Raw genomic sequence first — 7,120 nt, forward strand, 5'->3', positions numbered from 1 at the left:
TCTGTAGATAAGAAGAAAGGGATTTGGGCTGGCTGCTTTTATGGCAGTGGTGTGGGGCCAAGAGGTTGTAAACATGCCATCCTCTGGAATGTGTCTGCCTGCTTCGCTTGGCAGATTCCTCAAGGACTGGATGAGCTCCAGCCAATGTCCGAGTCTCTGCATCCTTACTTGGGGCCCATGAGACTGTCCTGCTGTCCACAGCCTACTCCTCGGTGCCTTCTTGCCCCGCCCTTGTCAGGCCTCAGGGAAGAATTATTTTATTCTATTTTTTAAAATTTACACACATATTAGATTGAGCACTTCTTATATGCTTGGCACTTTATGTGTCTTGTGTCATTCAATCTTTGCCATAATACCATGACGCAAAGTTTTTATTTAATTGCAGGATGTATCATATATAAAAATGAATAAATTTTATCTGTAGAAATTTTTAAATAATAATGAAATGTGTGACCACTGCCCAGAATAAGGAACAGAACATTACCAGTATCTCAGAGGTTTCTGTGGACCTCTCTCCAGCTAAACTGCCTTCTCTCCTTGCAAGAGAAACAAGGTCTAAATTTTGTATTAATCACAGCCTTACTTTATAATTTACCAACTACGTATGCATCTCTTAGGGTATAATACTTGGTTTTGCCAATTTTTTTCTTTATATAAATGGAATCATGCCATCTGTAGTCTTAGGAGTTTATTTTATGTTTTTCTTTATGTTTTTTATTACTTTTGTTAACATCATTATGTTTTTTGAGATTCATCCATATTGATACATGTTATAGTAGTTCAATCATTTTCTCCACTATGTAATTTTCCATTGTATAAATAAACCACAATCTATCTATTCTACTCTTTACAGACATTTGGAGTATTACCAATCGGAGCTATCATGAGCAATGCTACTAGGACATTCTTCTATGTGTCTTTTTTTTTTTTTTTTTTGGCTGCCTTGGGTCTTCGTTGCTGTGCGTGGGCTTTCTCTGCTTGTGGTGAGCAAGGGTTACTCTTTGTTGCGGTGCATGGCTTCTCATTGTGGTGGCTTCTCTTGTTGCAGAGCACAGGCTCTAGGCGCTCAGGCTTCAGTAGTTGCAGCAGGCAAGCTCAGTAGTTGCAGCTCGCAGGCCCTAGGGCACACAGGCTTCAGTAGTTGTGGCACGCAGGCTCAGTAGTTGTGGCTCATGGGCTCTAGAGCACAGGCTCAGCAGTTGTGGAGCATGGGCCTAGTTGCTCCGCGGCATGTGGGATCTTCCTGGACAAGGGATCGAACCCTGCATTGGCAGGCAGATTCTTAACCACTGCGCCACCAGGGAAGTCCCCTTCTATGTGTCTTTTAATGCACATAGGTGGAGTTTCTCTCGGCTACATACTCAGAAGTATAATGGATGGTTTCAGGATATGCACATTTTAACTTTACCAGGTAATGCCAAAGTATTTTTAAAATGCTTACACCAAGTTACATTCTGCTAACAGTGGATTAGAGGTCTCATTAATCCATGGACTTGCCATCTGGATTTATCAGAAAATTTTCAGCCATCCAGTGAGTAGGAAATTGTAATTTTAATGTATATATTTCCTTGATTACTAAAAAAGGATGAGCACTAGTGAAGTTGAGGCACTTCTCATGAAATGCATATTTTTGTCTGTTTTTTCTATTGGACTGTCTTTTTCTTATTGATAGTAGGAATTTTTCATGTATTCTGGGTACTAGTCCTTTTTTTAACTTATTTATTTATTTATTTTAGCTGCATTGGGTCTTCTTTGCTGCGCATGGGCTTTCTTTAGTTGTGGCTCACAGGCTGTAGAGCACAGGCTCAGGGGCTGTGGCCCATGGGATTAGTTGCTCCGCAGCATGTGGGATCTTCCCAGACCAGAGCTTGAACCCATCTCCCCTACAATGGCAGGTGGATTCTTAACCACTGTGCCACCAGGGAAGCCCTGGATACTAGTCCTTTTTGATATCTGATTTTATGTGTTGAAATACCTTCTTCATCTTTATTACTTCTTTTTACTCTCTACATGGTGTCTTTTGACAGACATTTAATAGAATTGAATTTTTCAGTTTTTCTTTATGGTTTATGTTTTCATATTTTGGCTTAGAAAAATCCTCCTTTACCCTTAGAATATCATAAAAATATTCTCCTAATTTGCCTTCTAAAAGTTTTATACCTTTGCCTTTCATATTTAAGTCTTTATTCCATTTGAACTTGATGTTTGTGTGCAGGGTAAGTTGGGATCTGATTTCAGGTTCTTCCATATGGATAACCAATTGTCCCAGCACCATTTGTCACCTCCATGCTATCCACAATGGCTACCTTGTCTTATTTGAAGTTTCCATATATACATGTTTGTTTGGGGCCCTCTGTTCTGTTCCACTGGCCTGTTGATCTGTTCCTGTACAAATACCACATTGATTTAATTCCCGTAGCTTTATCAGGTCTTGCTATTTATCTGGTAGGGCAAATTCCCTAGCATTTCTTCTTCCAGAGACTATTGGCTATTCTAGGCTTTCTGCTCTTCCAGAAAAATTCTAGTATCATTTTGTCAAGTTCCAGGAAAACCTCTGAGAGAATATTGACTGGATTTCTATTGAATCTCCGTATTTATTGATTTGTAAGCTATTGAAGCTTCCTGTGAAAAATCTGCTGTATGGCTCCATTTATTTAGGTCTTCTTTAATCTCCTTCAATAAAGTTCTATAACTTTCTCCACAAAGCACTTTCACATTTTCTTCTTAGATTTGTTCCTACATATATTTTGGTGTTTCCATAAATTATTATTATTATTAAATACATTTTTTTTTACTGAGCATGAATGACATATTGAAGTGATTGACTGTTCTAGTAAAATATTGAATAACTAATCAGCCTCCCTTTTTGGATCTTAAATAGAATGTTTTCAGTGTTTTAATGTTTTCCTTAAAAATTATAATATTTTCTGTAAAGATTTTTATGGACACCATTTTCCAGGTTAGATAAATCTCCTTTTTATTTGTTTTTTTTTTAATCATGAATTGGTGTTAAATTTTATCAAATGCCTTTTTCTGAGTCATATGAGCCTGGCAGCTCTTTGTTTTGTTTTGTTTTTGTGTGTGGAAAGATTTTAAATTATTAATTCATTTTTAAAAACCATTATAGAACTATTAAGATTTTCTACTGTTTGAGTCAGTTTTTCTGTTATGTTTTTCTAGGATTCAATCCATTTCATCTAAGTTTTCAAATTTATTGGTAGAAAGTTGTTCATCATGCTGTCTTTTTATCTAGGAAATCTTTTCATAACTGAAGTTTTGTTTCTGCTGTCTCTTTTTTTTCCCCTCATTCATAGTGTCCTGTTTTCCTAGTGTGTTTTTTGGGGTTTTATATTATTGTGAGCTGTTCATTTTCCTTGTAACTTGATCTGAAAAAATTATTTAAGTCTTGGGCTGAAGGTGAGCTCCTCTTCAGAAGATTCAAATTGCTTCTGCCAGTCTCCTGGGGGGTACTAGTCTGGTACCATCTGAAGTTGAATTCTTCACTTAAAGTTGTTTTTGACCCTAAAGGTGCATGAATTCAGCCTGATAAATCCTTATGAAGGCTCAATTGAGATTATATAATCTGTGGGGGAGGAGCTGTTTAGTCCCTTCATCCAGTAACCAGGTCAGTGCAGGCAGGTCTCCTTGCGCTCTCTCTCTGTGTGGCAGCTCGTGCTAGAGTGTCTTATTCAATCTCCAGTTTGGACAAGTAGGCTTTATCTCCTACTTCTTGAGTCCTGTACATCCATCAGAGTAGAAGTTCCCTGGCCCAGGGAGAAAACCTTAGGGTGAAAATCTCCTTGTTTCCCAGTGACTTCTGGATTCCTGCTCTTACTTCCCTTTTGGGATTCACAGATTCTTTACTCAAGACACTTTAACAGTATGCTTTAAAAAAAAAAAAAGACACTTTTTCTTTTCTTCTTCCATTTTAATTGCTTTAGTTGGAAGTGTCATTCAGTGTATCTAATCTGTTATACTGCCAGAAACTGAAACCCAGGTAATCTTTTCCAGATGAGTAAAATGAGGTTTAATAAAGCTATATCCAAGTCCAAAAGCCAGTACATGAGTAGTGCTGACACCTGGAAAGAACTGCAGGTAGTCTGACCTCTCACACAGCACTCTAGCTGGTGGACAGGTGCAGGGGATTTGATTTAATGCCAGAGACTCTTAAGCAAAAGGTCCCAGGAAGGCTTCTGTATCCCCTGGGAAGTAGAAGTTGATATTGTGTTATGGGGAGAGTGGCTGCTTCCCTTTGTGGTTCCCTCTTCCATGTCATCTGCCCTTTAATACCACCTTCACTCCTGAATCTGGCAATTCTGTACAATGTATAAGGTAGGAAGAGGCAGGGATACGGACCTCCACAGGATCAGCCAAGGTCAGAACTGTGACTTAGAAGTCACCGCTTAATTCCTTCATTTAACTAATGTTTATTGAATACTGTGCTATTCCTGGGAGATTCACCAAAAACAAGACCCAATATTTGTATTTATGTAGCTTACAGCTGGTGGAGGAGACAGGAATGGAGCAGGCTCTCTAAAGGTACCATAGTTGCTGCAAAGGGGTAAACACTGGATGCTGTGGCAGCACTAACAATCAGGGGGTCAGGGAGTGCTTCCTGGAAAAAGTTACGTCTAAGCTAAGACCTGAGGGCAAGAGGGGATTAGCCAGGCAGAGAGAGGAGGAGGCCACAGTGTTCCATACACAAAAATCCTGGGCATAGGAGCTGAGGTGAGGAGTGGCAAGAGACAAGTCTGGAAGGTGCGCAGGGGCAGATGGGGGAAGGGTCTTGTCTGTTGCCTTAAGAAGTTTAGACTTTGGAGGGAAATAGGGAGTTATGGAGGGTTTTAAAGAGAGTTCATTTAGAACAATTGCTCTGGCTCCATTATAGGGAATGGAGTGCAGGGGGAAATGACATCATGGTGGCCTTTGAGGACTGAGACATACTTAAGATTTAGGGCTTCGAAGCCAGACTACCTGGGTTCCGATCCTAGTTCCATCACTTTTTAGCTGTGTGCCTTCAGGCAAATTACTTAATCGCTTTTGCCTCAATTTCCTCATCTGTAAAGCAACAGTATGACAGCATCCACCTTATAAATTTGTTGTGAGCCTTGATGGAAATACATGTATAGTACTTTTGACAATACCTAACATATATTGAGGGCTTAATCTTACTGTTTGAATGGATAGGACTTAGTGGGTGATTGAAAGGAAACGGGGGAAAGAAGAGTCAAAGATGGTTGATGGGGGTTGAAGCAATAAGGAACTCAGGGAAGCCGCCAGTGGGGCATTCGTATCTAGTCCACAGCTGAATGTCCTTACTTGCTGTTCTTGCGTATCCCTGAAGGCTAGCACACGAAGAGCCGGGAAGAATGATGCAGTCCCTGCTTTGGAGGAGCTAACGAAACAAAAGGGTGAGTGTTTGGCTAAAAGAATTCACAGGATGCACAGGGACTGCTCCTACCTAAGCTCAGGTGGGCGGGGGAGACATCCCAGGAAGATACTGAGCGGTGCTGTGAAGGAAAAGTCGGAGCTACTCGGTGACAGGGAGGAGGGGGAGGACGAAGGCAGGGGCTGTGCCGGGGAGAAGAGGAAAATGTGCAAATGCAGAGCAGCAAGAGAACAGAAGGGAATGAAAGCTGGGGAGGGCAACAGTGGAGATAAAACAAGGCAAAGGCAGGGTTCTGACCCAACGAATAGCGCGATGGAGTCTTTCTCAACTCCTTCTTCTCAACACCTACCATGAGAACTGACTTTTCTTTTTTCTTCCTTTATTTTTTCCGGGAAATGCTGACATCTTAAAATGTCTCCAACATGCAAAATGCCCTTGCCCCATTGCTTGCACTTATGAAAACAGTTCATAGCGAAGCTGTTTAATCAATGTGGTAGGTCGTGACACAGTGTCTTTTGTGGGCCTGGGCTCCTCTGTAATTCTGCATCAAAAGGGTTGCTCCAGGGAGTGGGGTTGAGGCCTGGCTACCTTTCCTCTGTGGGACGCCCAGAGCACATGACAGACTTTAATGGTAATGAGAAAGCTTCTCTGCTCCTCTTCACGTGTCAAATCTGTGGCACAGAGCCAGCTAGCACCCTGGACCTCGCTCACTGTCAGACTCTCAATATGATGTGTTCTTTCCACTTTCAAGGCCCACCCCAAATTTAAGCCAGAAATGTAGCTGCAGGCCAACACTGACAGAACATCCTCATGATTTTCCAACATCAGGGGCCCAGGTGTGCCGGTCATGACTCTTCATGCCCTTCCCCCTCACTCTTCAGACCTCAGTAACTATAAACGGACTGCAGCAGCCCCATCAGGCAGCCTCCCCTGAATTCAGCCGATGAGTCATGGGCTGCTGATTCCACCTCCCCAGTGAAATTTCCTGAAATCCGGCACATTGGTATGTGTCTATAAAGTTGGGCTACCGGGGGTGATGGTCAGTGCCAGTCATGTCACTTCCTGGAGGATTCCTCACTCCCAGCACCATGGGCTCGTTCAATACTGGGGAGCAAGACCTGGGTTCAAATCCTGGTTCAGCCACTTACTCAGACAAGCTGCGCCTCTCTGTCCTCACCAAGAATATCCCCTGTAAAATGGGGATGATAATAACTACTTGGAAGCGTTGTTGAAAGCATTAGAAACAATTATATAAAGAGCCTAGCATGGAGTAAGTATTCAGAAACCGACACCCACTGTTAATAATAACATTTTGTAGGATTTGAGCTTCAGAGTGTTAGACTGCATGCTTTTGGAGTTTCTGAGAGCAGAGCTAGGCTTCGGGGCTGAAATGCAGTTTACCACCAGGCCAGAAAATGAGGGCAAGCTCGTGGTGGGAGGTGATCGAAGCCTAGACTCCAGGGAGTCTCCTGATTCTCAGCCCGTCCCCAGAGGACCACAGGGACTAAAATGGCACCTTTTTCCATGGTTCACCTCTTCTTTGGGCAGAGGCACAGACTCTCCAGCTTTGGGGAACCCTTCTGTCTTCTACATGAACCACTTTCACAATTTCCCCTTGTAAAACATATAATTTTACAATTAGCACTTCCCAGTCACCATCTCCAACAGCTCTACACCCCCCTTGGGAACTCTGATGTGATGAAATCTTTACTATGCCCCCACCCCCCCACA

This window comes from Lagenorhynchus albirostris, chromosome 3 (genome assembly GCF_949774975.1).
Source record: "Lagenorhynchus albirostris chromosome 3, mLagAlb1.1, whole genome shotgun sequence".
NCBI lineage: Eukaryota > Metazoa > Chordata > Mammalia > Artiodactyla > Delphinidae > Lagenorhynchus > Lagenorhynchus albirostris.